The sequence below is a fragment of the Berghia stephanieae genome, chromosome 12, assembly GCF_034508935.2.
Source record: "Berghia stephanieae isolate SIO BIC M18660-M18661 chromosome 12, UCSD_Bste_1.3, whole genome shotgun sequence".
Classification (NCBI taxonomy): domain Eukaryota; kingdom Metazoa; phylum Mollusca; class Gastropoda; order Nudibranchia; family Aeolidiidae; genus Berghia; species Berghia stephanieae.
Genome location: NC_088371.1, coordinates 33,207,136 through 33,217,228, shown reverse-complemented (window position 1 = coordinate 33,217,228; position 10,093 = coordinate 33,207,136). Strand labels below are relative to the sequence as shown.

General features: G+C 34.8%; 1 long non-coding RNA gene across 2 annotated transcripts in view; it reads right to left on the bottom strand.

Moving 5' to 3' along the window:
* Window positions 1-1,168: 1,168 nt before the first annotated feature.
* LOC144957437 (uncharacterized) overlaps window positions 1,169-10,093 on the bottom strand; it is a 16,226-nt gene continuing 7,301 nt past the window's right edge. The window contains exons 2-3 of one of the 2 annotated variants that reach the window (XR_013642165.1): window positions 5,427-5,511; window positions 1,169-2,326 (exon numbers count right to left, since the gene is read on the bottom strand). This is a non-coding gene — a long non-coding RNA (uncharacterized LOC144957437). The remainder of the gene's footprint in view (window positions 2,327-5,426; window positions 5,512-10,093) is intronic. The other variant, XR_013642164.1, reaches the window with a different exon arrangement.

Genomic DNA, 10,093 nt, shown 5'->3' with positions numbered 1-10,093 from the left:
ATCACTATTGTTTATCACAATGATTTGTAATCACATTGCCATCATGTTGTTCATCATAATGATTTGTAATCACAATCTTTCATTGTTATTGTCACCCATTCATATACCTACGTTAATATAAACATTTCCATGTCTAGTTAATAAATAATTTAATTGTAGCACAAATCATAACAATGGATTAATGCTAGAGTATCATGATAGTAAATTTACTTCCGTTTGTAAAATCTATCTTTCCCATAATGGTTAAAGAGTATATTTTAAACGTGGGTGGGGGGTGTCACAGTAAAGATTGTTCACAATTATCTTATTAAATTTTATTTTATTAAGAACTGAATTCATCTCACTCCAGTTATATTTCGGTAGGCCTAGATAAACTTTACCTTCTAATATTAGATCGTCTTTCCTTTTATAGCCTTCCCTCGAATTAATTTCTAATTAGTGAATACTTTTCGTTCTACATTCTGTCACGTAGCCACTTATTATAAAAGCTGATAGGTCTAACATTTGACACTCACTTTCTCTCCACAATCTATGCCGGACGGCCAGTCGCTCTATTCCTATATATATATATACTGGAAGATTTTTATCTTTTGGGACTTTGTAGATATTATATCTACACCATTAAGACGCCGGAGCTTTTAACTTTGATTGTATAATCTTCAAGGATCAAACCCAAGCCCGCTGTACTACATTATAACTCCTTACCAGTTGCCTGGAAGTGGAATTTTACGAGTCCAATCCTGTTATCAGAGGAATAGATCATCCAAGCCCATCAACTGCCTGGAAACGTAAACTTATGAACCTGACATATTATTATAAGTTACGTAAAATATTCATATCTCTATTTGTAACTGCCACGATCACTGTTTATCTCTTTTAATTAAATTTCATCATCATTTTTATTTCATTGTAAACAAATCGTTAATTGTTTTTCATTTATAGTAACTAGTAAATTCTGGGGCCTCATTCTACATATATTTTATGCATAGTCGAGTAGCTCTTTACTCACTTGAGACCATGACATAATCAATACCTTCTACTTGAGAAAATCATTTAGCAACATATCAAGCTTTGTAGGTTTCATTCCCAATTTGGTCTGCTTTTATTGCATACACACACCCTCCCCATACACACACTCTCACTCTCTCTCTCTCTTTCTTTCTCTCTCTTTGGGTTGAGGAAAAACATCATAAGTGTCATTTTCAATAAAGGCACTCATTTTCTTTTTCATAGCTTCATTCCATTTTTCTTTGCTGTAACTATTGATTGCTTCTGAATAATCTTAGGGACAAAATTTGCATTTTAACAGAAATAACTGTACAAATTGTCCGTATCATCATCTAAATAGTAGTCATTGAGATGTTTGGGTTTCTTTTGTGTTCTTTTGGGTTTCACACAATGTTCTTTTGATTTTGACTCAGATTTAAGTTTCTGTATTTTATCGAGGACTCTATATATACTTCGTTGCTTCTATTGACAGAATTTGCAATTTTAACATAGTGGCCACTTCCACTTTGAAATCGCATTTAACCATATTTTACAGTCCTTCTCAGAGCCAATGGGCCCATAAAGCCAGAATTTATCCTGGTTTTCATAACATGAAACAGATCAAAACAATTGCTTGCTAGCCTTTGGATTGGACGTAAGTCTATTGCAAAGTACTTTCCGTCAGATCTAACAAACCCAACTACACAATCACTTTGGGTGGTTGGATGGGAGCATCACCCTTGAATCATATACCTATGATGTTCGCATGGGTGTACGATCCGATAGTGATGTCCTTTCTTCTTCTCTTTACTAGCCTATCCTGCTTCTTTGGTTTGTGATTGTATTTTTGACAGGGGATATATTTTTTCTGTAAATCTTCTGCCTGTTTGTTCTTGGTTATTTATAATTTAGCTTATGACATCATTAGGTTATGATTTTGATTTACATTTGTACTATTTTTGTTAGATTGCTTTTTTTGTTTCAGCGGTCTCTCATATAACCTCAATTGTGTTGGAAGAGACCTAAAGCAACAAACAAACAAAAAAACACAATCACTTTACGGTGGATAGAGAGGGGGGGGGGGTCAGAAAAAATGATCGAATTCACACGTGATAGATATCGGTCCCTTTGCTTGTAAGCAAGTGCTTTATCAACTGAACTATCTTGACCCCAAATCATCTTATACACGCGACATAACACCAGTTGGAGGCTGTCGAACACGAATATTATACGAATTTAAATTGATTTGAAGAATTAGAAGAACTTTTAAGAGAAGTGAAAAAATACTTACGCGAAGAAACTTTCCCTTCTTGACACATGTTTTCATTTTTGGACATTTCTATATGATAAATTATAGAACGATATCATATACATTTCTATAAGATATACTGATAAAACAATATAATAGACAGTTCTATAAGATAAAATGATAGAACAATATAAAAGACAGTTCTATAAGATAAAATGAGATAACAATATAATAGACAGTTCTATAAGATATACTGATAAAACAATATAATAGACAGTTCTGTAAGATAAAATGATAAAACAATATAATAGACAGTTCTGTAAGATAAAATGATAGAACGATATAATAGACAGTTCTGTAAGATAAAATGATAGAACGATATAATAGACAGTTCTGTAAGATAAAATGATAGAACGATATAATAGACAGTTCTATAAGATATAAATGAGATAAACAATATAATAGACAGTTCTGTAAGATAAAATGATAGAACGATATAATAGACAGTTCTATAAGATAAAAGGATATAACGATATAATAGACAGTTCTATAAGATAGAATGTGGACAGTTCTATAAGATAAAATGATAGAACAATATAAAAGACAGTTCTATAAGATAAAATGAGATAACAATATAATAGACAGTTCTATAAGATATACTGATAAAACAATATAATAGACAGTTCTGTAAGATAAAATGATAAAACAATATAATAGACAGTTCTGTAAGATAAAATGATAGAACGATATAATAGACAGTTCTGTAAGATAAAATGATAGAACGATATAATAGACAGTTCTGTAAGATAAAATGATAGAACGATATAATAGACAGTTCTATAAGATAAAATGAGATAACAATATAATAGACAGTTCTGTAAGATAAAATGATAGAACGATATAATAGACAGTTCTATAAGATAAAAGGATATAACGATATAATAGACAGTTCTATAAGATAGAATGTCGACAGTTCTATAAGATAAAATGATAGAACAATATAAAAGACAGTTCTATAAGATAAAATGAGATAACAATATAATAGACAGTTCTATAAGATATACTGATAAAACAATATAATAGACAGTTCTATAAGATAAAATGAGATAACAATATAATAGACAGTTCTATAAGATATACTGATAAAACAATATAATAGACAGTTCTATAAGATAAAATGAGATAACGATATAATAGACAGTTCTGTAAGATAAAATGAGATAACAATATAATAGATAGTTCTGTAAGATAAAATGATAAAACAATATAATAGACAGTTCATAAGATAGAATGTGGACAGTTCTATAAGATAAAATGATAGAACAATATAAAAGACAGTTCTATAAGATAGAATGATAGAACAATATAATAGACATTCCTATATGATAAAATGATATAACGATATAATAGACAGTTCTACAAGATAAAATGATAAAACAATATAATATACAGTTCTATAAGCTAAAATGAGATAACGATATAATAGACAGTTCTGTAAGATAAAATGATAGAACGATATAATAGACAGTTCTATAAGATAGAATGATAGAACAATATAACAGACATTTCTATATGATAAAATGATATAACGATATAATAGACAGTTCTATAAGATAAAATGATAAAACAATATAATAGACAGTTCTATAAGATAAAATGAGATAACGATATAATAATAATAGACAGTTCTGTAAGATAAAATGTTGAACGATATAATAGACAGTTCTATAAGATAAAATGAGATAACGATATAATAGACAGTTCTGTAAGATAAAATGATAGAACGATATAATAGACAGTTCTATAAGATATACTGATAAAACAATATAATAGACATTTCTATAAGATAAAATGAGATAACGATATAATAGACTGTTCTATAAGATAAAATGATAGAACAATATAATAGACTATTCTATAAGATACAATAATAGCACAATATAATAGACAGTTCTGTAAAATAAAATTGTATAACAACATAATAGACTGAATACAGACATGGCCATCTCACCTCTAGTTACTTACTTATTTATTTACTTACTTACTTACATACTTATTTACTCACTTACTCCAGTGTCGTCTCACAAAGAGGTCGACTGGAAATGGCTCGCTATTCTTCTCTGTCTCGTACCAGACTGTTGCATTTTTCAATGGTCATCCCAGTCAGTCCATCTCTTGATTTGGTCCAGCCAAAATCTTAGGAAATGGAACGAGGTCTTGTCCTATTGCCATTTACTCTGCCCAGGACGATGTTTTTACAGATTGGGTTGTGTCATTTAGTGTGGGCAAAGTATATATTTCCATTTTCGGTCTTTATGGTTTCGAATAATTCTGGTGCAGATTGACAATATTGCTGACTGCATCATTGGTCTTCTTTTTCTCTTCTTTTTGTTTCCAGCTTATTTTACCCCTTTCTAGTTAATTATTTATCGTCCAAGTTTCTGACTCGTGCAAGAGTGCATAATGTTCAGTATTCTAAGTCCTGTTGACATTTACACGTAGTCCGAATTAAGGTTGGAGTTTAGTTCTGCAAAACGTTTTCTTGCCATTGCACTTCTGGTTTGGAGCTCGAGATCATTTAAGCCTTTCGTAACTGCTCAATGTGCAGATATGTGTATGATTCAAGTTGCTCCGGGGCTATTTCTATCAAATTGTATAACAGCATTTAGGCCTAGTTTTATCGTCATCACCAATAACTTTCGTCTTTTTGACATACATGACAAGATGTTTTTGACCTGATCTACGGTCTTACTCCACTACGTCCAAATAACTACTACTACTTCTACTACTACTACTACTACTACTACTACTACTACTACTACTACTACTACTACTACTACTATTGCTACTACTACTACTACTACTACTACTACTACTACTACTACTACTACTACTACTACTACTACTACTACTACTACTACAACTGGGGGGTGGGTGAGATTAAACAGGAAACTGATAAAAAGAATGAGGTGCGTGTGTGATTGTATATATATATATATATATATATATATATATGTGTGTGTGTGTGTGTGTGTGTTTGTGTGTGTGTGTTGTGTTTGTGGGTGTGTGTTTGTGTCTACATGTGTGTAAGGGTAGGAAAGAATGAGGCAGAGAAAAAAGAGATAGAGAGATGATTTTCGTTCATCGTGCAAGTGCAAGTATTAAAAAAGGAATTAGGTTCCTAACGTACTTACAGACTTGCAAGCAGCCTCTGACCTATATTGAGCACTACCATCAACTTCAACGGTGGCAACCAGGATTAAGGCAGTCGTATACTTTTTTTACGGATAGAGAGAAAAGTTAAAATGTGAATGAAAGATAACAATTGCCTCATATCTCGTCTCTAATATTAAGTGTTGCCGTTGGCTTGGGACCCATTGTATATCGCTTTGAGCACGTTCAGTAGATATAAAGCTTTATAAAGGCTCATGTTTTTACCAAGATAATAAGATATAATTTATTCATCCAAAAAATGAAAATTCGTTTACAGACGTGGCATGCATGAAAATGTATTTAAACACAAAGTTGAGAATCTATGGCGACAATGTATACATATATAATATCTGCAAATGTACAAAAATGTAAAAATATACAACAAAAAACCAATAGCAACATGTTGTATATTAATTTGATAAATTGAGAAAGCCATACCTCTGGCCTTTAGTCCGAACTTGTGTGTGTATATTTAAAAGATAGTATTTAATTTAAATCACATTTGCGCGTTAAAAATTCGAACACCATGTGGCAAAAATAAATTAAGGTGATGTGTTGTCTTTATTTTTATAGATATAAGGACGATCAATTTCCCCCCCCCCCCCCCCCCCCCCCCCCCACTCCGCCTGAAAAAAAAAGCATACTCTGGTTTATCTCATCCAAATGTCAAGGGGAATAACCCTTCAACAACACAATCATAATTTGTTTAATTTATTTGTTATATCCCTTTTTCTTCTGTCATTACATCACGCATTATTGTTTCGGTGTATAGGCTGAATAGTGAAGGAGAAAGGATGCAGCCCTGTCTCACTCCCCGCTTTATTGGGAACCATTTTGTAAGTCCATATTCTAGTCTAACCGATGCTGTCTGTTGTTGGTAAAGATTGTTTATGAGGTTGACTATTTTGTAGTGGCAGTTTAAGTTCTTCAAAGTTGTTACTATTTGTTCGTGATTTACGCAGTCAAACGCTTTGCTGTAATCTATGAAGCACATGTGTAGATCTATGTTTGCCTCCCTGGTTTTTTCAATCAGTGTCCTGATATTAAATATTTGGTCTCTTGTTCCCCTGTTTGGTCCAAAGCCTGCTTGAGTTTGGCTGACTTCTTCCTTCACCACGTTCTCTAATCTCTTCAAAATAATTTTCAGTAAGATCTTGCTTGCATGGCTGATGAGTGATATCGTCCTGTAATTTGTGCATAGCTGTAGGTCTCCTTTATTGGGGATTGGTATAAATACAGCCTTTGTCCATTCATTTGGCCATCGTTCTTCGTGCCATATCTTTTTACAGAGAGTGTGATATAATGCAGTCCCCTCGTCTCCTCAAGTTTGGATCATTTCTCCCGATATTTCATCGTTTCCTGCTGATTTGCCTGTTGGGAGCTGTTTAATTGCCCATTCTACTTCGCTTCGTAGGGGTGGTAGTTCATCTCCATTTGGTTCCATCATTGGCAATGTGTTTGTGTTGCCATCGTACATTTCCTTACAGTATTCAGCCCACCTATCTGCGATTTTTTCTGGGTTGTTAAGGGGTGTGCCGTTGGTATCTTTTATGGTCGATAGGCGTGGTTTGAACTCATTTGTTAGGTTGTTGATTTCTTTGTGCATTTTATTTGTCTGATTGGTAATACATTGCCAGTTCTATGTCATCGAGTTTTTGTTTAATGCGTGATGTAATGACAGAAGAAAAAGATGAAGAGTACAGTGCCGTTAAGATAAATGGCAGGAAGATCTCTGACCTACGATATGCAGACGACACGGCGCTATTGTCAACAACATCAGCAGGTCTCAACAAACTAATAAAAACGGTAAAAAACATAGTAAAGACAAAGACCTATTATTAAACGCAAAGAAAACGAAAATAATGAGCACAGATAAAAGCAGCACTGCTCAGGTCGAAATAGAAGGAGAACAACTGGAAAATGTTACAAATTTCATTTACCTTGGAGCACAAATAGAAGCCAATGGAAAATCGGCACCAAATATCAGGAGAAGATTTGCAATTGCAAGCAACAAACTAAACAAAATGATGGCAATCTGGAAGAGCGAGGAAGTCAGACTGAAAATGAAGATCCTAACATCCTGTATTTTTCCCACTGCAATATATGGATGCGAGACATGGTCTATAACCAAAGAATCAGAAAAAGAATAACCGCCTTCGAAATGAAATGCTATAGAAAAATCTTACGCATCCCGTGGACAAACAAAGAAAGCAATGCAAACATCATGAAAACACTAGGACTAAAAAAGCCCCTGCTAATGAGTAAGATAAAAAAATCTGAAACTCAATTACTTTGGGCACCTGAAAAGACACGACACACTAGAGAGAGATGTACTGGAGGCATGGCGGAGGGCAAAAGAGGCAGAGGAAGACCACAAAGAAGATGGCAACAGGATATACAGGAATGGCTCAACAACGGCGTGACGGAATGTGGCAGATGGGCACAAGACAGAGACTTCTTCCGAAGGACTGTGTGGGAGGCTACGTCCAAGTGATATGCCACAGAGAGAGAGATATCCCTTTACTTAATATGCCTAGAAAAACGGCCTGATGTCTTGTAAAAGATGTCTCCAACGCAACAGCATTTATAGCCACCTTTCACAATGCAACAGGCAAACGATGATCTAAACGTTAGGAAAGGCAGATTGAGAATGTTAAAAAAATTGTCGGGAGAGTTTAGACGCTATAATCCTTCGCCACATTGGCTAACTGAGCGATGAGTGGCAGTCTAGTTCTGATCATCGGTAGGCGTGCAGCAGCAACTTCTAATAGCGTTACACTACTTTGTTATGATAATACATACACGCAGTTAATTCCTCGCCTCATTTGTGTTGTCACATCGCAACGCTCTGTGGTCGCGGCTCTTTGCAACAACGCGTACATATGAGACGGGTGGAAAGTCCCCACTGATGAAGTGAAGCTGATATAAGACCGGTTCACGACCGCTTTTTTTCTCTCGCTTCGTTTAATTTGCTGGATTTTTAGATGTTATATATTTAATTAAATGGAAGTGTGCTTATCAATGGTGACATTCCGGAATTTAGTTTACCATTTCTTTATCGGATTGTTTATTTATTTAGCAACGCATTTTAGTCAAGATAAATCAATCTTCATCATCATCATTGTCAGCAAATGTCATTATCATCATTGTCATCTCCATCATCATTTCTCCCTTCCCCAAACTTTTATTATCTCCCAACCATAGTATCTTTATCATTCTATGACCTACCCCCTTCCTTCTCCAACATTATTTCCTGTTATCAATGTTTTGCTCACTATAACACTATCACGAGTCACTTCACCATCTCCTATCTAATACAATAACAGCAACAACAACAACAACAACAACAACAGCAACAACTCCTACTACTACTACTACTACTACTACTACTACTACTAGTATTATTACTACTACTACTACTACTACTACTACTACTACTACTACTACTACTACTACTACTACTACTACTACTACTACTACTACTACTACTAGTATTATTATTATTATTACTACTACTACTACTACTACTACTACTACTACTACTACTACTACTACTACTACTAAAACTAGTATGACCACTACTAATACTACTCAGTGACGCCGACAATAAATTTGGCTCACAAGAATTGCGGTGGTAGGGATGATGATGTGGTGTTGGTAGTTGTAGTAGTAGTGATAGTGATGATGATGTGGTAGTGGTGGTTTTGATAGTGGTAATGATAATGATTACGTGATGGTGGTGGTTGTAGTAGTAGTGGTAGTGAAGATGATGTGCTGGTAGTGGTTGTAGTAGCGGTAGTGCTGATGATGTGGTGGTGGTTGTAGTGGTAGTTATGATGATGTCGTGAAGCTGGTGGTGGTGGTTGTAGTAGTAGTGGTAATGATGATGATGTGCTGGTAGTGGTTGTAGTAGTAGTGGTAATGATGATGATGTGGTGGTGGTTGTAGTGGTGGTAGATGTGGTGCTGGTGGTTGTAGATGTGGTTGTAGTGATGATGATGTGGATGAAATAGTGTTAGTTCACATGATGTGGCAGTATTGGATTTAAAAGTGGTAGTGGTGGTAGTGATGATTATGTGGTGTTGTGGTGGTGGTGGTGTTAGTGATGATGATTTGGTATAGGTGGTTGATGTAGTAGTGATAATGATGATGATGATGTGGTGGTGGTTGAAGTAGTGGTAGTCATGACGATCTGGTGGTGGTGGTATCGTAGTAGTATCGGTAGTGATAATGATGTGGTGTTAGTGGCTGTAGTAGTAGTGGCAATGATGATTATGTGGCGGTGGTAGTTATAGTAGTAGTAGTGATGATGATGTGATTGTGGTTGTAGTAGTAGTGGTAGTGATGATGATGTGGTGCTGGTTGTGGTAGCTGATGGTTGTAGTGATGATGATGTGGTTGAAGTAGTATTAGTTGAGATGATGTGGAAGCATTGTATGTAAAAGTGGTAGTGGTGGTGGTTGTTTGTGATGATGATGTGGTGGTGGTGGTTATAGTAGTAGTGATAGTGATGATAATGTGGTGGTGCAGGTTGTAGTAGTAGTAGTGATGACGATGTGGTGGTGGTGTAGTAATTGTCGCGCTGGTTATAATGATGTGGTGTTGATGGTTGTAGTAGTAGTGGTTAGGATGATGATATGGTGG